At 43.4% G+C, this 24,887-nt stretch overlaps 1 protein-coding gene across 3 annotated transcripts in view; it reads left to right on the top strand.

The window, feature by feature from the left end:
* The window catches only part of socs7 (suppressor of cytokine signaling 7), a 149,759-nt gene that overhangs the window by 108,161 nt on the left and 16,711 nt on the right, over nucleotides 1-24,887 (top strand). The window contains exon 10 of one of the 3 annotated variants that reach the window (XM_073071793.1): nucleotides 480-3,776. The exons of the other annotated variants lie outside the window; for them this stretch is intronic. The gene's annotated coding sequence lies outside the window, so the exon portion shown is untranslated. Of the gene's footprint in view, nucleotides 1-479; nucleotides 3,777-24,887 lie in introns of those variants that run through there. 3 annotated transcript variants of the gene reach the window in all.

The following is a 24,887-nucleotide window of genomic DNA, read 5'->3' as shown; positions in this document are numbered from 1 at the left end:
AACACATGACATGATGCCTGGAAGCCTGAAGTTCAATTAGAACTGGACCTCAGGACATTGGTAAAAAGCTGCGGTCTGCATTTTGGATAGAATAAGGGTTGAATGCACTTTGACTGCACTAAAGACAGTACAGGGATTCTATGGGGACAGTATTCCACTAGGAGCAGGGAGACAGATTAGCATCAGGGAGGAGATACAGGAGCCTGAAGACACACACTCAGTGATTCAGGAACAGCTTCTTCCCCTCTGCCATCAGGGAGGGGGTACAGGAGCCTGAAGACACACACTCAGCGATTCAGGAACAGCTTCTTCCCCTCTGCCGTCAGATTTCTGAATAGGTAATGACTACCTCACTATTTTTTGCTTTCTTTTTGGAATACTTACTTAATGAAGGTTTATGTATATTTTTTAAAGTTCAAAGTACATTTATTACCTAAGTATGTATACAGAATATATCTCTGAGATTTGTCCTCCCACAGGCAGCCATGAAACAAAGAAGCACCGTGGAACCCGTTCAAGAAATCATCAAATGCCCAACGCGCAAGAAAAAGAAAAGAACAAATTGCGCAAATGGCAAAAAGCAAGCTGATATTGTACTTACCAGTTTTTATTACTATGTATTGCAATGTACTTCTGCCGCAAAACAACAAATTTCAGGACACGTGCCGGTGATATTAATGACACATGTCGGTGATTCTGATTCTTCCTGTCCTTGGGTCAGGTGAGGTTCAAATGGTTTTCAGCATATTTCCAGTACGTACGTACAGCAGAGTGACTCTCACGGCAAAATTTTTTAAGTCACTGCACTGCTAAAGATTCTTCATTGGCTTAAAAATAGTTTGAGATCGTGAAAAGTGTCTTAGGGCAACATGGTAGTATAGCGCTAATACCGTGCCAGCAACCCAGGGCTCAATTGCATCGCCATCTTTAAGGAGTTTGTACATTCTTGTGATCGCATGAGTTTCCTCAGGGTGCTCCAGATTCCTCCCACATTGCTGTTCGAAAGTTCATTGGTCACATTGGGCCAGAAGGGCCTGTTACAGTGCTGTATCTCTAGACAAAAACAGTAGTAAAAAAATATCAAATGCCAAAGGTTATTTGATGAATTTTGGGATTTTCAAGTATTGTGATGGTTTGGACTACACAGACCTAAAAATTCTGGGCAGGGTTGGTCTGGGCTATGTGTTGGAAAGGATTCCTCGTTGCCCTTGTGAAGGTACTGGTCGTCTGCCTTCCTGGTGAAGGGCTGGTGTTGCAGGCAGAGCTCCAGGCCTTTTCTTTTTATGCTAAACCATTGATATGAGTCAAAAGAAAAATCTCCCATTGTGTCTGTACATCCCTCTTCAAAGCATCACTCGGTGTCGTTTGATCACAGAGCTCAGTGTTGTCCAGACTCTTCATCTCATGTTCTCAATATTTCTTGCTTATTTATTTATATTATTGTTTCTTCTTTTTGCATTTGTGCAGTTTGTTGACTTCTACACTCTGGTTGAATGCCCTGGTTGGGTGGCCTTTCATTGACTCTGATATAGTTATTATTCTATGGATTTATTGAAAATGAATCTCAGGGTTGTATATGGTGACGTATATGTACTTTGATAATAAATTTACTCTGAACTTTGAATGGTGAACATTTTAGCAGGAGTAATAGTACCTGTCTCCCTATGTATTCATCTTCACCCCTACTGGGTCGGCAGCTCACCAGCGATCTCTGGTCTAGGGCTTCGGCTGGTGTTCCTGTCACTCTGTTGCTAGCCCCGTGCCCAACTTTCCTCCTTTCGCAGCCAGGCTTGTGGCCAGAGTGCTCCCTGTTTCTATGAAGCAGTTATTACCATAAATCTGATGCTACATGAGCAAAACTGTTCACAGGAGATGAGTTTTAGGAGTGACATTTACAACTCACAAAGATGTATTTTGTGTGTGGTGCTTGAATTTCCAGCATCTGCAGATTTCCTCGTGTTTGCACATATTACCAATCCACTTATCAACAGAGAGCTGTTTATTTTTAACAATAAGATACAATGAAGCTGAATATTATAACTTGCTCATGGGAATTGAGTGATTCCTGCACTGACATTTAATCCCATTCTCCCTGCTCATCTTCTGTCCCTGTGAGTGCTATCAGGCTAAATGTCAAAGAACAAATATTGATCATTCAGTTTAATTATTGCTTCACTGGTTGGAAGCACAACGGAGAAACGTCTAGACTATACTGCATACAGGATACATCGAGACCGGGATACATCATTAGTGGGCTGGTGCTGAGATTCGGCAGGTTGTCTAATGAGCAAAGGTTAGACATCAGAGTATCTTTTGGAGTTTCAAGGTTCAAAAAGTTCAAAGTAAATTTATTATCAAAGTACACATACAACCCTGAGATTCATTTTCTTGTGGACATACTATAGAATAACCATAACAGAATCAATGAAAGACCACACCAACTGTGACCAGAGTACAGAAGACAACATACTGTACAATTACAAAACGAAATGATGATAATAATAATAAATAAATAAGCAATAAATATAGAGAACATGAGATGAAGAGTCCTTGAAAGTGAGTCCATAGGTTGTAGGAAATTTCAAGGATGGGGCAAGTGGAGTTGAGTGAAGTTATCCCCTCTGATTCAAGAGCCTGATGGTTGAGGTGTAATAACTGTTCCTGAATCTGGTGGTGTGAGTCCTGAGGCTCCTGTACCTCCTTCCTGATGGTTGAGGGGTAATACCTGTTCCTGAACCTGGTGGTGTGAGTCTTGTGGCTCTTGTATTGTCTTCCTGATAGCAGCAGCGAGAAGAGAGCTCAGTGGTGGGGATCCCTGATACGGATGCTGTTTCCCAGCGACAGAGTTTTCATATTGAAACAATGGCCATTTTATTAGGTACACCTGCTCATTAATGCAAATATCTAATCAGACAATCATGTGGCAGCAACTGAATGCATAAAAGCATGCAGACATGGTCAAGAGGTTCAGTTGTTGTTTAGAACAAACATCAGAAATGGGATCTAAATGGCTTTAACCGTGGAATGATCATTGGTGCCAGCTGAGGTGGTTTGAGTATCTCAGAAACTGCTGATCTCCTGGAACTTTCATGCTTAACTGTCTCTAGAGTTTACAGAGAATGGTGCGAAAAACAAAAAAAAATCCAGTGAGCGGCAGTTCTGTGGACGAAAACGCCTTGTTAACGAGAGAGGTCAGAGGAGAATGGCCAGACTGGTTCAAGCAGACAGGAAGGCGACAGTAACTCAAATAACCACACGTTACAACAGTGGTGTGCAGACGGTCAGCTCTGAAAACACAACACGTTGAACCTTGAAGTGATGGGCTACAGCAGCAGAAGACCATGAATTCAGAAGACTCAGTGGCCAGTTTATTAGATACGGGAGGTACCCAACTGAGATTCGGCAGAAGACCATGAACGTACACTGATTGGCCACTCTATTAGCTACAGGAGTTGCATAATCAAGTGGCCACTGAGTGCAGGCACGTTGACTAAATTTCATGTGCGCAAAGTTGAAAGTAGCATAGCGGTCATTGCAATGCTTCACAGTACCAGCAACCCAGGTTCGTTTCCTGCCCTTGTCTGTAAAGATTTTGTACGTTCTCCCTGTGACCGTGTGGGTTTGCTCCCACAGTCCAATGACTTACTGGTTAGCAGGTTAATTGGTCATTGTAAGTTGTCCTGTGATTAGGCTGGGGTTAAATCGGGGGTTGCTGGGTGGTGAGGCTCAAAGTGCCAGCTCCACGCTGTATCTCAATAAAATAAATAAATAAACAACGAATTGCTTGATTATTTCAAATTGGTTCAGCTGGGGCTGGACTGTGTGTATCCGACACCTTGGTGGCTCTGCCATATTTGTGGGGCAGATTTTATAATGTGCCCAGTCTAGGAGAAATATAATTGTTATCATAGAACACGACAGCACAGAAACAAGCCTTTCGGTTCATCTAGTCCATGTCAGCCTGGTTTTCTGCCTAGCCCCATCTACCTGCACCCGAATAATAGCCCTCCTTACTCCTCTCATCCATGTACCTATCCAAAGGGAAACTGCTTTTAAAGGTAAGGTGAATGCATGCTGTCTGTTTTCCCCTCAGGTTGGGTGAGATTACAACTGGAGGTCATAAGTTCATGGTGAAAGGTGAAATAATGGTTAAGGTTGGTACATTAGCAACATACACTTGGACAGTTACACGGAAAGGGGAGAGTTATATCAGGGCTTCCCAACCTTTTCTATGTCTTGGACCCCTAACATTAACCGAGGGGCTGTAAACCCCTTAGAGTGAAATGGGATGAGCCCAGATGGGAAGTTGTTGGCATGGACCGGGTGGGCTGAAGGGCCTGTTTCTGTGACTATTTAAAAAATCTGACGGGTAATATCTTGACTCAGAGGGTGGTGTGAATGTGGAATGAGCTGCCAGCAGAAGTGGTAGATGCAGGTTCAACTTTTGGATAGGTACATGGAAGAGAGAAGTAAGAGATGGCACCATAGTGGCTAGCACAATACTATTGCAGCTCGATGCGTTGCAAAGTTTGGAGTTCAATTCCAGTGCCGCCTGTAAGGAATCTCTGTATGTCCTCCCGGTGGAACTCGTGAGTTTTCTCTGGATCCTCCAGTTTCCTCCCAAAGTCCAAAGACATTCCGGGCAGGTTCATTGGTCATTGCAAATTGTCCCATGATTAGGTTAGCGTTAATTGGGTTTGTCGGGGCTTGCTGCGTGGTGTGGCTCAAAAGGCCTACTCCGCACTGCCTTGCTAAAAATAAAAATGTGTGGGGTCTATGGCCCAGGTGAAGGTAGATTGGACGAGGCACAGAGTAGATGCTCCATTTGTTATGTGCCGTCCCATATGACATGGGCAATTATGGCTTTGACCATGACTGTTCTTGGCAAAGTTTTCTAGAGAATGGCCTTCTTGTAGGCAGTATCTTTACATGACAGCCATTATCAATACTCTTCAGAGATTGTCTGCCTGGCGACAGTGGTCACATAACCAGGACTTGTGATCTGCACCGGCTGCTCGTACGACCATCCACCACTACCTGCTCCATGGCTTCACGTGACCCCGATTGGGGGGCTAAGCAGGTGCTACACCTTGCCCAAGGTGCCCTTGACCTGCAGGCTAGTGGAGGGAAGGAGCACCGTACACCTCCTTTGGTAGAGATGTATCTCCACCCCGCCACTGTAAGGATTTTTCATTTCAGTAAATGGTGTGGACCTGCCAACATAAGACCATAAGATATAGGAGCAGAACTGGGCCATATGGCCGATGAGTCTGCTCCACTGTTTCATCATGGCTGATCCAATTTTACTCTCAGCCCCAATCTGCTGCCGTCTCCCCATAACCCTTCGTGTCCTGACCAATCAAGAATCAATTATCAACCTCTGTCTTAAACATACATAAAGACTTGGCCTCCACATTCTCCAAAAGAATTCCACCCTCTGGCTAAAGAAATTCCTCATCTCCATTCTAAAAGGACGCGCCCTCTATTCTGAGGCTGTGTCCTCTGGTCTTAGACTCTCCCTCCATAGGAAACATCCTCTCCACGTCCACTGAGTCAAGGCCTTTCACCGTTCGATAGGTTTCAATTAGGTCACCCTCTTTCTTCTATGTTCTTCTAACATAATCAGTTGTAATTGGGTTTTATTTAAACTCATTTTTCTGCTTTGAAATTCTCAGTTGTTTTAATCGATCACTCTTGTATTATTGGAGCAGGTGACCCCCGGAGACGAGTCCAGTCGCTGAAAGCGTCAGTGAACCTGGACAGCGCCTGCCACCTAGTGGAAGTATTGCACTATTACAACTCGAGGAGATGCTGTTGATTGACCGCGACCACATAGAGAGGAGCAGAGCCACTTAGGAACAGAAATTAGCTTTATTTGTCACACGTACATCAAAAATAAGTGAAATGCGTCGTTTTCCAAGCTTCCGGTGCTAACGTAGCAACCCCACAACTTACTGACCCTGCCCTGTGCAGGGATGTGGGAGATAACTGGGGTACCTGGAAGAAAACCACGTGGTCACATGGAAAACCTACACATTCCTTCCAGACAGCGTCTGGAATTGAACCTTGCTAATCACTACGCTACCGTGCCGCCCTCAGTCGAGGGAATCTGGCCTACACCACACTCTTTCGTTTGGAAGCTGTGTAAAATAGGTGACCAGATTCGCTCTCAGCTCTGAGTGAAGAGAGTACTGGGTCAATGCATCGAGCAGGTGCAAGCGGCTATGGTGTGGTCAAAGTTAAAGTGAAGGTAAATTTATTATCAAAGTAAGTACAGTATGTGTCACCATATACATCACTGTGAAAAAGCCTCAGGCACATACATAGCTAGGGTGCTAAGACTTTGCACAGTACTGTAGTGATTTTATGTATCGCACTGTACTGCAGCAAAAAAACCCACAAATTTCATGACGTGTGAGTGATGATGAACCTGATTCTGATTTGGGTCTCTATTGTGGACTGAGTGGGAAGGGGGACAGGGAGAAGGGAAAAGGAAGGGAGTGTTTGAAAAACTAATAAAAATTTAAAAATAAAAATAAAAATAAATAGGAAGGGAGTGGGAAGCACCAAAGAGACATTCTGTAATGATCAATAAACTAATTGTTTGGAATCAAATGACCTCACCTGGTGTCTCAGGGCCGGGCGTGTCTACATGCCCCGCCCTGGCACTCCTTCTCTGCCACCTGTCCCACACTCCTCCCCCGGCACTCCACCCTCGCCATTCCCAACATCCTTTGCTCCGTCAGATTTACAAACTGACTAGCTACTCCATGTTGACAAATACAGCACCATGCAAAAGTCTTGGGCATCCTAGGTATATATATATGTGCCTAAGACTTTTTGCACAGTGCTGTACTGCCCTGAAATTCATTTTCTTGCAGGAATTTACAGGAAAATAAAATACAATAGAATTTATGAAAACTATACATAAACAAAGACTGACAAACAACCAATGTACAAAACAAGACAAAAGCAAATAAAAATACTGAGAACATAAGTTGTAGAGTCCTTGAAAGTGAGTCTGTAGGTTGTGGGATCAGTTCAGTGTTGAGGTGAGTGAAGTTATCCACGCTGGTTCAAGAGCCTGAAGGTTGAGGGGTAATAACTGTTCCTGAACCTGGTGGTGTGGATCCTGAGGCTCCTGTACTTCCTTCCTGATGGTTGAGGGGTAATAACTGTTCCTGAACCTGGTGGTGTGGGGCCTGAGGCTCCTGTACCTCCTTCCTGATGTTTGAGGGGTGATAACTGTTCCTGAACCTGGTGGTGTGGGGCCTGAGGCTCCTGTACCTCCTTCCTGATGGTTGAGGGGTAATAACTGTTCCTGAGCCTGGTGGTGTGGGGCCTGAGGCTCCTGTACCTCCTTCCTGATGTTTGAGGGGTGATAACTGTTCCTGAACCTGGTGGTGTGGGGCCTGAGGCTCCTGTACCTCCTTCCTGATGGTTGAGGGGTAATAACTGTTCCTGAACCTGGTGGAGTGGGACCTGAGGCTCCTGTACCTCCTTCCTGATGGCAGTAGTGAGAAGAGAGCATGGCCTGGATGGTGGGGGTCCTTGGTGATGGATGCTGCTTTTCTGTGGCTGCGTTCCTTGTAAATGTGTTCAATGGCAGGGAGGTGTGATGGTCTGGGCTGTATCCATCACTTTCTGTAGACTTTTCCGTACATTGGACTTTGAGAGAATTTGAGTAAAAGAGTAAAGCAGCCTTACTGCAATTGTACTTCCTGACACAGCACCTGGTGTACTGTGTACACCCATTAAAGGTTATGCTCGTCACTGAGCAAGTGCGGTAAAGATTCATTACACTGGTTTCTGGGATGATGGGCTGACCGTATGAAGACAATAGTCATACTTTATGTTGGGATGCTTGGTGGGGAGGCAGAGTACCGTGCGATAGTGTTGTGGTTAACGCAACACTTTACAGCAGCCATCTGTAAGCTCATGGTTCTCTCAGGGTTCCATTGCCTGTAAGGAGTTTCTATGTTCACCCCATGACCACATGGGTTTCCTCCCACATTTTGAAAAAGCATGTGTTAGGGTTAGTGAGTTTTGGGCATCGTATATTAGCGCCACAAGTGTAGCGACACTTGCCCATCACAATCCTCGCTGATTTGATTTGACACAAATGAGGCATCTCACAATATGTTTTGATGTTCATGTGACAAATAAAGCTAATCTTTAACCTTTTACCAAATTTATTTAAACTGATTACTTAATTATTAAGACGTTTTGTTTCTGTAAACACAAGGATTCTGCAGATGCTGAAATCCAGAGTAACACACACAAAATGCAAGAGCAACTCAGCTGGCCAGGCATATTCTATGGAGAGGAATGAACAGTCAGCATTTCGAGCTGAGACTCCTCCAGCATTGTGTGTGTGTTCAAGATTCAAGATCGTTAATGTCATTTCCTGTACACAAGTGTAAAGGAAAACAAAATAATTGTTACTCCAGATACAATGCAGCACAAAAATACACAATAAATATAAATACACAAGGTAGCTTATATACATAGATTGATTGTATGTCCATAAAGCGACACTAGGCTGTACGTAAGGTGACTGATGGGAAATAATAAAGTAGTGGTGGAGTTAGTGGGCAGAGGTGTTGATCAGCCTTACCACTTGGGGAAAGTAACTGTCTTTGAGTCTGGTGGTCCTGGCATTGTTCCTGGATTATAAAACTGTGTTCAGAGGTACATAATAGGGATGTTAAAGCACATTGTGATATTGTGAGATGGAAAGGAACAACATCAAAGCTAATCTTTCTTTCCTATTCACAATGTCCCACTTCATGGGACAAGGTTCATTTCACCTTGCTAGTGTTTCCATTTCATACAGAGTCTATTTTAGGACATCCCAGGGTAGCTTCTGAATCGTACTTGAAGGACAGTCACTGTTGTTTCTCCGGCCTGTGCTAGATCTCTCCCTTCTGACTGAAGCCCCATTGCAATATCTACCCTGACTGAGTGTGAGAGACTTTGCCCCATTATGTGATCCCATGCATTTTGTGAAGTATGGCACGTGATCTCTCCAGAGCAGCTTTCATGGTGCCGACGGAGGTGACTCCAGTAAGGACACGGTGGGCTGAATCCTGGTGGCACTGCTGTTAATTGTTTGTTCGTTAGTTGTCAGGTGAGCATAGGTGGCCATCACCGCAGAGGATCATTGGTTTGTGCCTCTGGTGACCGGGTTACGCAGTGTTGGTTGTGACTGTGAGAGTGTACAGCAGAACGCTGAGGCAGCTTGGGCATGGTGCTTTCCACAGGCTGCATCAGAGTGATCTCATACCTCAAGAGACCCTTTTTTACCTCCTGCTTCCAGGCCTCGTCTGAGGCGAATGACTGACACGTGTTGATACCAAGGGCCTTGAGGTTGTGCTTGCAGGTGTGGTCTTCCTGTTGGCCTCTTTCCAATCTCCAGCTCCCCAAAGAGAAGGTCCTACCTGCCATGCACAAGATGTGGCCTGGCCAGCACATACGCTGAGGAAGGTGAACATGGAGGTGGTGCCTGCTCTCTCGAGCACTGTGTTGTCTTCCCAGGTGCGTCTGAGGCAGTGCACGTGGAAAGCGTTGAGTCGCTGCTCTTGTTTTATGCGCAGGGTCCAGGTTTCACTGGCGTAGGGCAAAGCGCTTAGCACACAGGCTGCGTACACCTGGACTTCGGTGTTCATGGTGAGTCTGTTGTCGGCTCAGATAGTCAACCTTGAGAAGGTTGTGGCTGCTTTTCCAATGCACTTGTTGATCTTGCTTTCGCGTGACTGGTTATCTGAGATCATGGAGCCCAAGTATGTGAATTCATGGACAACTTCTAACTCATAGTCAACAATATTAATGGATGACTTGTCGTCAACAACTTGCTCCATGGCCTGTGTCTTCAGGCTGAACTCTCTGCAGGCTTCCACAAAGTGGGTCATGAGATCTTGTAGCTCCTGCTGTGAGTGAGTTGTGACAGCTGCATCATCGGCAAACAGGAAGTCTGTGAGGAGCCTTATCGGCACTTTGGTCCTCAGTCTGAAGAGGTCTCCATCTGACCTCGAACAGAGCAGTGAGGACACAGTTCCTGGTGCACTGCTGTTAGTTGTTAGTTCATTAGTTGTCGGGTGATGATTCAAGATTGTTTAATGTCATTTCCAGCACACAAGTGTAAAGGAAAACAAAATAATTGTTACTCCAGATCTGATGCAGCACCAAGTAAAACACAATACATATAAATAAATAAGATAGCTTCTATACATAGATTGATATTATGTCCAGAAAGTGACGCTAGGCTGCACATGAGGTGCCTGATAGGAAATAATAAAGTAGTGGTGGAGTTAGTAGGTGGAGGTGTTGATCAGCTTTACTGCTTGGGGAAAGTAACTGTTTTTGTGTCTGGTGGTCCTGGCGTGGATGCTACGTAGCCTCCTCCCTGATGGGAGTGGGACAAACTCCCCATGAACAGGGTGAGTGGGATCCTTCATGATATTATGGCCCTTTTTTTGGGTACCTTTCTGTATATATACCCTTAATGATGGGTAGGCTGCTGCAGTGATGCATTGGGCAGTTTTGACTACTCCCTGTTGCAGTGCAGTTTCAGTATCGCGCAGTGATGCAGCTTGTCAAGCTGCTCTCTACTGCACATCTACAGAGTGATGCAAATATGGATGTGCATAGTCCAGTTTTCTTCAGCCTCCCCACAAAACAGGCATTGGTGAGCTTTCCTGATTTGTGTAGAATGTGTTCTGAGATATTGAGAGCTTGTGTGAGATTATACTCCCAGGAGTTTGAAACTACTTGCAGTTTCTACTACTGTGCTGGCGATGTAAAGAGGGGTGTGAGTAGTGCAAGTTCTCATGAAATTAATAAGCATCTCCTTTGTCTTGTTGACAGTGAGGAAGGGATTATTTTCCTGGCACCAGGCCTCGAGCACATCCACCTCCTCTCTATAGACCATCTCATCGTTGTAGGTGATGAGCCCTCAATCGTTCTGTCATTGGCGAACTTGACAATGTGTTTGGTTGTGCGGTCACATGTGAGTAGAGTGTACAGCAGTGGGCTTAGTACACAGCCCAGAGGAGGCACCTGTGTTCAGGATGATGGGGAGAGAGAGAGAGAGAGAGAGGGGCGGGGTTGTGCATCCTGACTATCTGAGGTCAGTTGTTTTGAAGTCCAACAGCCAGTATTTAGACTGAGGACTAGGAGTTTGTTCATCAAGGTCTGTGGGACAACAGTGTTGAATGTGGAACTGAAGTCCAGAAACAGCGTTCTGACATTTGCGAGGTGTGTCAGGCCCAGGTGAATGACAGATGCTATGGCACCTGCCGTGCAGCGGTTCTGTTGGTTAGCATATTGCTGAGTGTCCAATATGGCAAATGGAGTTTTTGCTATGTGCCATTATCAGCTGTCCAAAGCACTTCACGATGATTGGTGGTTATTTTGTTCTGAAAGTGTAGAGTTCTTTGGTACAGGGATGATGGTGGCTGATTTGAAGCATTTGGTGATGGCAACCTGGACGATTAAGGTGTTGAAGGTGTCCGTGCAGATGGCAGTAAGCTGGTGTGCACTCTCCCTGAGTACTCAGCCTGGGATGTTGTCTGGTCTGGCCATCTTACGGGGGTCGACTCTCTGCAGAGTCCTTCTCATGTTTGATGCTATTAAAGATAGTGTCTGCTCAATTGGGCAGGGGTTAGCTCTTGTGCTGGCATTGTGCTGCACGCCTCGAAACATGCATAAAAGTTGTTTAGAGCATCAGGGAGTGAAGCGTCACTGGTACAGTTGACGCTGTTTAGTCAGTAATGCCCTTGATGCCCAGCCACAAATGCTGGGAATCATTATCAGACAGGTGTTCCTGAATTTTTGGGCATCAGGAGACTTTGCCCTCTTGATCCCTAAGATGAGATTTCTCCTGTTCTGTCACCAGACTTGAAGACAGTGTCTTGGGCTTTTAGTAGGAAGCGTGCCTATGCATTCAGCCAGAGCTTCTGGATGGGTCATAAAATGATCATTCTTGAGGTACCAATGTCAGCTACACACTCACTGATGTAACCGATGACAGATGAAGCCTATTCCTTGAGGCCTGTGTCTTCTGCATTTGTGGTGGCCTCCTTGAACATCTGCCAGTTGGTCTGTTCAAGAAAGTCCTGAAGCATTGAGATTTTCTCATTAGGCCATACAGTGATGGTTCTCTTGACTAGTTTCTCCATGTTCAGCAGTGGTCTGTATGCTGAGATTAATATTATGTAGATGTGGTCAGAGAGGCCAAGATGAGGGCTTTGTAAGTACTGAGTCTGTTTGTAAAAACATGGTCCAGTCTTTTTGTTCCCCCAGTGGCCATGGTGATGCGTTGGTGGAATTTCGGTAAAATGTTAACCTGATTGAAGTCTCCTGCAATTATGAAGAGACAAAGGACATCCATGGAGGTCAGGTTGTCCCAGATCAGTGGGTTTCAGGATCGCATGTCCATGCAAACAGACTATAGACCTCTCTACCCCTCCAATAGATGTACTTATCCAAGTTTCTCTTAAATGTTCAAATTGAACTGTCAACCACTTCCCATTCTCACCACTCTCTGAGAGAAGTTGCTCCCCCTCAGGTTCCCCTTCACTTTTCACCTTTAACCTATGACTTCTAGTTCTAGTCTCACCAACCTCAGTGGAAAGAGCCTGTTTGCATTTACCCTATCTATCCCCTTATAATTGTGTATATGTCTATCAAATCTCCCCTCATTCTCCTATGCTCCAGAGAAAAATGTCCTAACTTGGCATTTAACCTTTCCCTATAACTCAGGTCCTCACGTCCCAGCAATAGACTTGTAAATTTTCACTGCAATCTTTCAATCTTATTGGTAACTTCCCTGTAGGTAGGTGGCCAGAACTGCACACAACACTCCAAATTAGGCCTCACCAATGTCTTATACAACTTTAACGTAACATTCCACTTCCTGTACTCAATACTTTAATTTATGAAGGCCTATGTGCCAAAAGCTTTCTTTATGACCCTGTCTACCTGTGGTGCCATTTTCAATGAATTATGGACCTGTATTCCCAGATCCCTTTGTTCTACCACACTCCCTAATGCCCTACTGTTCACTTTGTAAGTCCTACCCTGGTCTGACCTCCCAAAGTGCAACACCTCACACTTGTCTGTATTGAATTCCATGCCATTTCTCAGCTCATTTTTCCAGCTGGTCTAGATTCCATTGCAAGCTTTGGTAGTATTCCTCGCTGTCCACTACACACCCAATTTAGGTGTCATCTGCAAATTTGCTGATCCAGTCAGTGTTGTCATGGAGATGTGGCAGACCCATGAGAGAATTAGTGAACAACCTTTGAGAGAGAGTGAAGTCATGGCCCCTAATTATTCCGTCAAAAACTGGAAGTAAAACATACTTCTTGCAACACACACAAAATGCTTGAGGAACTCAGCAGATCAAGCAACATCTATGGAGATGAATAAACAGTCGGTATTTCGGGCTGAGACCCTTCTTCAGGACTGGAAAGGAAGAAGGAAGATTCCAGAATAAGAAGGTGGAGGGGTGTGAAGAGGGACAAGTTAGAAGGTGATGGGTGAAACCAGGTGGGTGGCGGAGGAAGGATGAAGTAAGAAGCTGGCAGGTGATGATGGAAAAGGGCTGGAAAAGAAGGAATCTGATAAGAGAGGGGAGTGGACCATGAGAGAAAGGAAAGCAGGAGGGACACCAGGGGGAGATGATAGGCAGGTGAAGAGAGAGATTAGAGGCAGAATGGGGAATAGAAGAAGAGGGAAGGGGAGGAGGAAAAATTACCAGAAGTTGGAAAAATTGATGTTCATGCTATCAGGTTGGAGGCTGCCTAGATGGAATATGAGGTGTTGCTCCTCCAACCTGAGTTTGGCCTCATCGTGGCAGTAGAGGAGGCCATGGATAGACATGTCAGAATGGGAATGGGAATTAAAATGGTTGGCGACTGGGAAATCCTGCTTTTGTGAATGGAAAGAGGTGCTCAATAAAGCGGTTCCCCAATCTACATTGAGCCTCACCAATGTAGAAGAGGCTGCAATTGGGAGCACCATATACAGTAGACAACCCCAACAGATTTGGAGGTGAAGTGTTGCCTCACCTAGAAGGACTGACATCATTTCCATAGATGTTGCCTAAACTACCAAATTCCTCCAATATCCTGTGTGTGTTGCTCTGGATATCCAACGTCTGCAGAACCTCTTGTGTTTATCGGGCATTTCCAGTGCCTGGTTTGACCTGTGCTGTAGGGTGGGTTCCCCAGGGTGAATACTGGAGAGTTTCCACAGTTTTACACTCCGACATCAGGCTAGGTCACAGCGCAGCCGGGAGATGCTGATGTGGAGCAGTCTGAAGATTTGGAATTTCGCGGCCTCAGATGCTGGTACAGTTACACAAGATACTGGATGAACCCAGCAGGATCAGGCAGCAACAATAAACAGTCAACGTTCCAAGCCAAAACACTTCATTACCATGGGGAGATTTCATAGAGGTATACAAAATTATGAAGGGTATAAATAGGGTAAATACAAGCAGGCTTTTTCCACTGAGATTGGGTGCAGCTACAAGTAGAGGTCATGGGTTAAGGGTGAAAGGTGAAATATTTAGGGGGAACTTCTTCACTGAGAGGGTGGTGAGAGTGAGCTGCCAGCAGAAGTTGTGGATGAGGGTTCAATTTCAACATTTAAGAAAAATTTGGATAAATATATGGATGAGAGGGGTATGGAGGGCTGTGGTCCTGGTGTGGGTCGATGGGATCAGACAGAATGATAGTTTGGCACAGACTAGATGGATCAAAGTGCCCATATCTGTGCTGTAGTGTTCTATGACTCTTTGACACTATCAGGATTGGTAAAGAAAGGGGCAAAAGCCAGATTAGGAAGGTAGAGGGAGGGGAAGGAGCACAAGCTGCAGATGATAGGTGAGGGGGGGGGGGGATGTAGTAAGAAGCTGCGAGGTGATAGGTGAAAGAAATGATGGGCTGAGAGGGGAGAAAGGGGAAGAAGAGGGGCACCAGAGGGAGGTGTTGAGGAGAAGAGAAGAGGTAAGAGGGGAGCCAGAATGGGGAATGGAAGAAGAGAGAAGGGGAGGGAGAGAAATTACTAGAAGTTAGACAAATTGATGTTCATGCCATCAGGTTGGAAACTACCCAGGAGGAATATGAGGTGTTGCTGCTCCAGACTGAGTGTGTCCTCTTTGTGGCAGTAGAGGAGGCCATGGGCCAACATGTCGGAATGGGAAGTAGAATTAAAATGGGTGGCCATCAGGAAATCCTGCCTTTTGTGGTGCTGAATGAGTGGCACACGAAATGACAGCAAATCTATGTGGAGCTCCCAATGATTTTCCACAAAAACCTGGACCAGTATTGTCTGGTGAAGGGTTTCAGCCCAAGATGTCGACATGTTCATTCCCCTCCATAGATTCTTTCTTGACTTGCTGGGACTCCTGGCATTTTGTATGTGTTACTCAAACTCCTGGGAGTTTACACCTTGCACAGCCTCTCGTGGTCCTAGAACACATTCCACACAATCAGGAAAGCTCACCAACACCTCTACTTCTGAGGAGGCTGAAGAGAGCTGGACTATGCACATCTGTACACACATCCTCCTACAGGTGCACAGTAGAGAGCTTCCTTACATGCTGCATCCCTGATTGGGACTGAAACTGTACTGTGGCGTACTGGAGGACTCTGTAATGGGTAGTCAAAACTGCCTATAGCATCACTGGCACCAGCCTACCTGCCACCATGGACATAGATACAGAAAGGGGCCAGTAACTTCATGAAGGATTCCACCCACTCTGATCATGGACTGTTTGCCCCACTGGCGTCAGGGAGGAGGCTCGATAGCATCCACGCCAGGACCACCAGACTCAAAAGCAGTTACGTTCCCCAAGCAGTGAGGCTGATCAACACCTCCACCCACTAACTCACCCCTCCACACCCCCAACCCCAAGTACTGTATCATTTCCTGTCTGGGTTACCTTATGTACAGACCCTCCTGTGCCTAGCATCACTTTATGGACATACAATCAATCTGTGTCCATAAGCTATCGTATGTATTTATAGTTATTGTGCTGCTTTGTCTTTCATGCATTGGATCTGGAGTAACAATTATTTTGTTCTCCTTTACTGGCAATAAACCTCTTGTGTTTATGGACTAATACTGACACCTAGTGGTAGAAAATAAATCTCACTTTTTCCCCTGCTTATCCAAAGTGGGTTTTAATCTCTACCAGTGCCATCTGGCAGAACGTTAATCACTGAATTATACATTGTCAAGAGTCTAAGCCATATATGTCAAACTCAAGGCCTGCGGGCCAACTCCAGCCCGTGGTGGAATTATCTTTGGCCCGCGAGATAATATCTAATTACTATTAAAGCTGGCCCCAGTAATCGAAGCGCCTATGGCGTATGATATGGCTAATGCTGAGTTTATTCAGGTACCAGGTTTTCAGGGTTTTTAGTGTTTATTTGGCAGTCTTGCTCGGCAGTCTTCTTCATAAGAAACGGAATTTGTAAAGTGAAACACTTTGTAGTTATAGCAGAGACTGAGACACATGAGAGCAGGCTGAAAAAACGGAGGCAACGAAAGCTGCATTCGCACACGTCCGACTGATCCAGCCCGCATGAAGCTGCATTTTGCTCAATCCGGCCCGTGACCTAAAATGAGTTTGAAACCCCTGGTCTAAGCAAACCTACCTTGCTATTCACTCTTGTCAAGATTCAAGTTTATTTATCATGTGTACATCGAATCATACAGCGAAAGGCATCATTTGCATGAACAGCATCCAACACACTCGGGTATTCTGGGAGCAGTCTTCAATTGTCACCACACATACTCATTCTGGCGCCAATGTAGCAGAGGCAGACACACCAGGGACGTCCAAGAGATATGTACATGGATGAAAGAAAAACAGAGGGCCAAGGGTTGTTGTTGGAGGGTAAGGTTAGATTAATCCCAGAACAGACCAAGAGGCTGGCACAATATCACGGGCTAAAGGGTCCACACTGTGCTGCACTCTTGTCTGAGGAACATTGACCATATTTGTGCAAAGCTTGAGTTATCAATTATAACAAGACTTGTATTCTATTACTGGCTCACAAAACCACAGGGCAAGCTCTTGTATCAAAGGAACACAGACACAAACACCCTTTTAGCTGAATGGGTAAGTGTTACTTGTGAGCCACCATACAACATCTCAGCCCATCAAGATAACCTTATCTTCATTGTGCACTCGTCCGAGTTCCCTTTCTTCTTTCACATCTGTATGAGAAGCCTCAACCATTCCATGTGGGAGTGAGGTCTACATATTTAGCATTCAGTGCTGACGTTTCTTTTTCTCCTGTAAACTTTACTGGGCTTATTCACAATTTCTTTCATTTACAAGGAACACTGTCACAGGAAAGCAGCATCCATCATCAAAGGCCCCAGCACCCAGAACATGCTCTCTTCTTGCTGCTGCCATCAGGAAGGAGGTACAGGAGCCACAGGACCAACATCACCAGGTTCAGGAACAGTTATTACCCTTCAACCATCAGGCTCCTGAACCAGAGGGGATAACTTCATTCAACTTCACTTGCCCCATCACTGAACTGTTCCCACAACCTATGGACACACTCTCAAGGACTCTTTATCTCATGTTCTTGATATTTATTGCTTGTTTATTTATTATTATTATTTCTATTTTTTTCATTTTTGTACTTGTAAACAGTTTGTTGTCTTTTGCACCTTGGTTGTTTGTCCATCCTATTGTGTGTGTTTTTAATTGATTCTATTGTGCTTCTTTGTACTTACTGTGACTGCCCTCGAGAAAATGAATCTCATGGTGACATACAAGCAACACACACAGAATGCTGGAGGAACTCAGCAGGCCAGGCAACATCTATGGAAAAAAATACAGTCGAGATTTCAGGCCAAGACCCTTCAGCAGGGCATCTGCAGATTTTCTCTTGTTTGCTCCTGGTGACATACATGAGCTTAGATATTAGATTTACATTGAACTTTGAACTTATGCTGTCTAATTTTTGATTTTTCCATGAGCAGACATCCTTTCCCTACATACAGCTATCAAGCCTTGTTGTCTTTGAAGAGACATCTATTACAAACCTACTAGAACAATTTTTATATATTAGAGAGATATAGTCTGCTTAGTCATGCCTCATAAGACATAGGAGCAGAATTAGGCCATTCGGCCCACCCAGTCTGCTCCACCATTCCATCATGCCTGATTTATTACCCCTCTCAGCCCCATTCTCCTGCCTTCTCCCCGTAACCTTTGATGCCCTTATTATTCAAGAACCTATTGACCTCCACTTTGAATATCCCCAAAGACTTGACCTCCACAGCCATGTGTGGCAATGAAATCAACACCTCTGGATAAAGAAATTCCTCCTTATCCCTGTTCTAAATGGACGTCCCTATACTCTGAGCCTGTGCCCTTTGGTCCAAGACTCTCCCACCATTGGAAACATCCTCTCCACATCTACTCTATCAAGGCCTTTCAAATTCAATAGGTCTCAATGAGATCCCTCCTTATTTTTATAAATTCCAGTGAGTACAGGCTGAGAGCCATCAAACACTCCTCATACATTAACCCTTTCAATCCCAGTGATTTAATCAAGTGCCTTCAAATTATTTAATAAAGAAATGTTAAAGGAAGTAAACCAAAGAATAATTCCAAGTCTCTACCCAACACACACCACTGCCAAGTATTGTCCCAAGCCTGGCTGCAAAAGGAGGAGGGGTGGGCATGGGGCTAGCAACCCCATCCGTAAAAACCCAGAGCTGGGAGAGGAAGGACTTTCACCTAGTAGTGCAAAGTGGGCAACCCCTGGGTTCAACTTGAAAGACTGGCCCAGGCCAGAGGATTTTGGTGAGCTGCTGTTGACAGCTTAGCTCTAGGAGGGGTAATGGGTTAATGGAATTAAGTACAAAACACACAGCTCGCTACAACTTTAAATCGATAGGCTTTATAATTCAGTGAAGTTTTACTCTTGACTCCAATCTGTACAAGTCATAATTTTAGAAGGTAAATTTATTATCAAAGTACATATACGTTACCACATATAACCCTCAGATTCAATTTTTTGTGGGTATACTTAATAAATCTATAGAATAATAACCATAATTGACTCAATGAAAGATCACACCAATTTGGGTTTTCAACCAAGGTGCAAAAGACACAAACTGGGCAAATACAAAAAGAAAGAAATAATAATAGTAAATAACTAAGCAATAAATATCGAGAACATGAGATAAAGAGTCCTTAAAACAGAGTCCATTAGTTGTGGGAACATTTCAGTGATGGGGCAAGTGGAGTGGTTTAAGAACCCAATGGTTGAGGGGTAATAACTGTCCCTGAACCTGATGGTGTGGGACCTGAGGCTCCTGTACCTCCTTCCTGATGGTTGAGGGGTAATAACTGTTTCTGAACCTGGTGCTGTGGGGCCTGAGGCTCCTGTACCTCCTTCCTGATGGCAGCAGTGAGAAGAGAGCATGGTTTAGTTGGTGGTGGTCCCTAATGATGGATGCTACTTTCCCGTGACAATGCTTCATATAGATGTGCTCAATGGTCGTGGGGGTGCTTTACCTGTGATGGACGGGGCCATATCCATTAATTTTTGTAGATTTCTGTTCAAGAGCGGTGCTTGGTACAGTGATACAGCCAGTCAATATTCACTCCACTACACATCAATGGAAGTTTGTCGAAGTTTTCGATGTCATGCTGAACCTTCACTAAATTCTAAGTAAGTAGAGGTGCAGCTGTGCTTCCTTCATAATTGCACTTATATGCTCAGCCCACGACAGGTCCTTCGAAATAATAACACCAAGGATTTTAAAGTTGCTGATCTTCTCCATGTCTGATCCTCCAACAAGGACTGGCTCATGGACCTCCGATTTCCTCCTCCTGAAGTTAATAATCAGCTCCTTGGTCTTGCTGACGTTGAGTGAGAGGTTGTTGTTGTGGCGCCACTCAGTCAAATTTTCAATTTCCTTCCAATATTCTGATTTGTCACCACCTTTGACTTGGCCAATGACAGTGGTGTTGTCAGCAAACTTGAATTTGGCATTGGAACTGTGCACACAGTCATAAGAGTAAGGCGAGTAGAACAGGGGGCTAAGTACACAGCCCTGTGGTGCTCCTGTGCTGATGGTGATTGTGGAGGAGATGTTGCTCTTAATCTGAACTGACTGGGGTCTACAAGTGATCAAGGATCCAATTGCACAAGGGAGTATTGAGGCCCAGGTCTTGGAGTTTATTGATTAGTTTTGAGGGGATGATGGTAATAAATACTGAACTGTAGTCGATAAAGAACATCTTTGTTGTCTAGTGGTTGAGTGAAGAGCCAATAAAATGGTATCTGCTGTGGACCTGTAGGTCTGGTAGGCAAACTGGAGCAGGTCCAAGGACTCTATATATAACTCACTTTCTCAGTATCATATCTACAGCTGTCTGCGGCAATTAAATCAACACCTCTGGATAAAGAAATTCCTCCTCATCTCCATTCTAAAGAGACATCCTTGTATTTTGAGGCTGTGCCTTCTGGTCCTTAACTCTCCCAGTAATGAAAGTATCTTTTGTTCCACTATCTTTCCTGTAAATCTGTTTTTGCATATGTACTCTACACTATCTATTGTAATACCTATGCAAATGTTGACTTTTTGTCTGTCATTCTGGGTCAGACAGTTTCCTGACATGGCTGTTAGGCAGTTGTACAATTCATTGCTAGGGAAGTGAGTTAAGAGGATCCCCTCTACACTTCTCCCAACAGAATAATTGTAAAAAGATGAGTAAAAAGTCAAAAGTACCAAGGGGTTAACCCCTTAACCGAGAATGCCTGTGCTTGACTTTGTTTGACATGGGAAGACTGATACACGGGCAGCCACCACACGGTAGTTGACAGATCGGGGTCAGGGTCCAGTGACGTGGAGTGCAAGATGACTGGGGACCCTTCACTGCTGCAGCTCCCTCCACATTCACTGTCATTGTCATCATCCTCCGGCAGCTCCACTGCTGAGGTCTTGATTGGACGGCTCTTCATCTGGAACCTCCCCCTTGGCCTTACCGCCATGGGTGACCCTACCAGGAGCTGAACTCCAGACGGCTTCGCTCTCTGGGTCTCAGGAACTCACAAGCTTCTCCACCATGATAAGGTAGTTCTTGTTAATGCAAACGATGCCTTTCACTGTATGTTTCGAAGTACACGTAATAAATAAACTTGAATCTTGACAAGACTGAATAGCAAGGCAACTTTGCCACAACAAAGCAGCATCCATCATCAAAGACCCCCACCATCCAGGTCATGTTCTCTTTTTGCAGCCGCCATCAGGTAGGAAATACAGAACCATTAGGTTCAGGAACAGTTATTACCTTACAATCATCAGGTTCGTCAACCTGTGTGGATAACATCACTCACCACTACTTTGAACTGATTCTACCATCTATGGACTCACTTTCAAGGATTCTTTACAATTCATATTCAAATTTTTTTGCACAATTTGTCTTCTTTCGCAACTTGGTTGTTTGTCAGTGCTTATTTATCTATAGTTTTTCATAAACTTTATTGTATCTCTTTATTTTTCAATGCAAGAAAATGAAGCTCAGGGTTGTATATGGTGACATATATGTACTTGGATAATAAATGTACTTTGACTTTGAACCGACATATTCACCCTTTCTTGCTAAGGTCCTAGATTTCAGAAAACAGAAAATCTAGTCTTCATTTCATTGCTGTTTGTGGGATGTTGCTGAGCACAAGTTTATTATAAAAGTCAAAACACATCAGAAACAGTTGTTCTTTAAGCTGGTGCAGGGTGCCAGAGAGTGCTGGGCTCTGAGGTTTTATCAGTACCTGAATTGGTTAATTGTTGTTTAATGACAATTCTAATCATTTAGAGTTCCTTGTGTTTTTCTTGAGTGACTTGCTCTTTGTAGTATGGCCCCCTGGTGCCTTCTGTTTAAACTTGTTAAGTTTATTTTGATAGGCTTGGGGATTCCATGTTACTTGTATTATTTAAGCAAATACCTGATTAGTGCTAATCACTGGGTCCTAGTTTTGAGAGTGTCATATCTCATGGTGTCACTCAGCCAAGCCACTGAAGTTCTTTTGGAATTATTATGAATAAACTCTCATTGCCATCTCTACATCAGAGTCTGTCTTTCCTCTGCACTTGGGTTCCAATATTGCCAGTGCACACCATGACACCAGTCAGTTGGTTGCAGAGAAATTTAGGACAACCTGCGATTGGGTAAGCTGCAACATAAATTAAGCATTCTCCTTGATTTCCATTTTTGAGAGTCCTGCTGTTCTTTAGCAGCCTGTGAAAATTTTTCAGAATCAGATTTACACTCCAGGCCACTTTACCAGGTACAGAAGTGGTCTTCTGCTGCTGTGGGCCATCGACTTCAAAGTTCGACACGTGTGTTTAGAGATGCTTTTCTGCACACCACTGTTGTAACACGGGGTTGTTTGAGTTCCTGTCAGCTTGAACCATTCTCCTCCGACCTCTCTCATTAACGAGGCATTTTCCCCCACAGAACTGCTGCTCACTGGATGTTTTTTTTTGTTTTTCACACCGTTCTCTGGGGCCAACAATAATTAAACTTCTTAAGTCTAATCAGCCAATCATGTGGCAGCAACTTAGGAGTAGTAAATTGACAACCCTAATTGTGGTGTTTGGTTTTTCAACTTAAATTCATGGTCTAGGAAGATAAAAGCACATAAACTGAAATGAAAATGTGTGGAATAGACATTAGTTCTACTGACTTTGATTTTCACCAGTGTTGCATTATTATTGGAGAATCAGAATCAGATTTAATATCATTGACCATAAGACATAAGAGCAGAATTAGGCCATTCAGCCCATTGAGTCTGCTCCACCATTCCATCATGGCTGATTTATTTTCCCTCTCAACCCCCATTCTCTGCCTTCTCCCTGTAACTTTTGACACCCTTACTAATCAAGAATCTATCAACGTCCACTTCAAATACTTGAATGACTTGGCCTGCAGAACCGTCTGTGGCAATGAATTCCACAGATTCACCACCCTCCGGCTAAAGAAATGTTGTTTCATCTCTGCTGTAAATGGACGGCCCTCTATTCTGATGCTGTGCCCTCTGGTCCTAGACTCTCCTGCAATAGGAAACATCCTCTCGATATCCACTCTATCTAGAATTTTCAATAGTCAGTAGGCTGCAGTGAGATTCCACCCCCACCCATTCTTCTAAACTTCAGTGAGTACAAGCCCAGAGCTATCAAAAGCTCCTCATATGTTAACCCTTTCATTCCTGGGCTCATTCTCTTGAACCTCCTCTGGACCCTCTCCAACATCATGAAATTTGTTGTTTTGCAGCAAAAGTACAGTGCAACATTATAAATTACAATAAGTGGCCACTTTATTAAGTACACCTGTACCCCTGCTCATTAATGCAAATATCTGATCAGCCAATCATGTGGCAGCAACTCACTGTGTAAAAGCTTGCAGGCACGGTCAAAAGGTTCAGTTGTTGTTCAGACCAAGCATCAGATTACCAATACAATTACCTCAGAAGTTTTTTCAAGAACTGAATAAATATGTAAGGAAATTTCTTTGGAAAGGAAAGATGTCAAGAATATCATTGGAAAAATTGACATGTAAATTTGATTTAGGAGGGTTACAACTTCCAAATTTTAAGAATTATCATAAAGCAAATCAACTTAGATTTATTGCGTCTTTTTTTGATGAAGAAAAACCGGCATGGATTAGAATAGAATTAGATAAGATAGGAGAAAATATACCAGAGGATTTTATATATAAATGGGAATCCAAATGGATACGGGAAAAAAAAGAATCTCCTATATTAAGACACTTGATTGATTTATGGAATAAGGTAAATATGGACAATGAGATAAAGAAATCTTTATTAGCAAAAAGAACTTTAATTCAAAATAGGCTTATTCCTTTTACAATGGATAATAAACTTTTACATAATTGGTTCCAAAAGGGGATTAAATATATAGGTGATTGTTTTGAAGGAGGTATATTGATGTTGTTTGATCAATTAAAAAATAAATATAAAATATCAAATAACACTCTTTTCTGTTATTTTCAATTAAAGGCTTATTTACGAGAAAAGCTGGGTCAAACAATGTTGATGCCAAAACCAGGTGAAATAGAAATATTAATTCAAAAAGGAAAAATTTAAAAATTTACATCTTGTATGTATAATTTGATTCAAAAACAGACAATTAAATCAGGAATTCATAAATCAAGACAAAAATGGGAATCTGATTTGAATGTTAAAATTGATGGAAAAAACTGGTCAAGATTATGTTCTGATAGTATGAGAAATACAATAAATGTTCGACTTAGATTAGTACAATATAATTTTTTACATCAATTATATATAACACCACAGAAAATAAATAGATTAAATTCAAATATGTCTGACCAATGTTTTTGATGTAATCAAGAAATTGGTACTTTTTTACATTCTACTTGGTCTTGTTTTAAAATTCAACCATTTTGGATAAATCTAAGACTTTTATTGGAACAAATTACTGGAGTACAACTCCCACATAGTCCAGTATTATTTTTATTAGGAGACATTGAAGGGATAATACCGAAACTTAAATTGAATAAGTATCAGAAAAAATTTATAAAAATTACATTGGCAGTAGCCAAAAAAGTTATCGCAGTTACTTGGAAATCTGATTTAAATTTAACTATGGATCGTTGGAATAATGAAATATATAGTTGTATTCCACTTGAAAAAATTACATACAATCTAAGAAATGAATATGATATATTTTTGAAAATTTGGCTCCCATACTTACAAAAGATAGGATTAAATACATAGGTCCTTTGAAGATAAAATTATAAAGTAATTGGGGAAAGTAAAAATAAATATTAAAATTATTTTGAACTCCATGGA

Source organism: Hemitrygon akajei, chromosome 18 (genome assembly GCF_048418815.1).
Source record: "Hemitrygon akajei chromosome 18, sHemAka1.3, whole genome shotgun sequence".
NCBI classification, from domain to species: domain Eukaryota; kingdom Metazoa; phylum Chordata; class Chondrichthyes; order Myliobatiformes; family Dasyatidae; genus Hemitrygon; species Hemitrygon akajei.
This window is presented reverse-complemented; position numbering and strand designations above follow the sequence as displayed.